We start from the raw sequence: 568 nt of genomic DNA on the forward strand, positions 1-568 counted from the left end.
GGGAGCTCCAAGCTAATATATCTTGAAATGTGGCTTCCCGTTGGAGGGAGAAAAGTCTCAAGCAGAGCAAATTGTAAGCAAATGTTTCTTGGCAGAAAAAAGTATTCATTGGAATTTTTCTGTTCCAGTACACCCAATGTTTTAAATCGATTAAATCGAATCCTCTGTAATCTTTGTAAGATTAGAGATTGACTCTCAAGTAGTAATTGACTGGAGGCCGTTTGAGTAAGGTTCATATTTCAAGCATGTTTTATTGCTATTGATGTATTTTCTGCTTGACAAATAAGGTCAGATCTGATGATCCTTTCTTTAATCGATACATGTTTAAACACGACACAAACGACGCAGTTGCACGAAATAGCTCTTTTTCTAAGACGATGACTCATTTAAAATATAATAACAGAGGGAGGATTACTGATCGTGAGGGGTGGGCAAAAGCTCGAAATTGGCTCAAAATAGACATGGGAGAAAAAAATGAGGTAATGAATGTTTTTTAATCGGTAACCGACAAATTTGGAATTCAAATTGATTCTTTCCGGGGGCTGATCATGAAACGTAAAAGCAACAT

General features: G+C 36.6%; 1 protein-coding gene across 1 annotated transcript in view; it reads right to left on the bottom strand.

The window, feature by feature from the left end:
- Positions 1-226: 226 nt before the first annotated feature.
- The window catches only part of LOC131890229 (delta-like protein B), a gene marked incomplete in the record, with an annotated part of 10,426 nt that continues 10,084 nt past the window's right edge, over positions 227-568 (bottom strand). The window contains 1 exon segment of the mRNA XM_059239535.1: positions 227-503.

Source organism: Tigriopus californicus, chromosome 11, assembly GCF_007210705.1.
Source record: "Tigriopus californicus strain San Diego chromosome 11, Tcal_SD_v2.1, whole genome shotgun sequence".
In the NCBI taxonomy this organism is placed as follows: Eukaryota; Metazoa; Arthropoda; class Copepoda; order Harpacticoida; family Harpacticidae; genus Tigriopus; species Tigriopus californicus.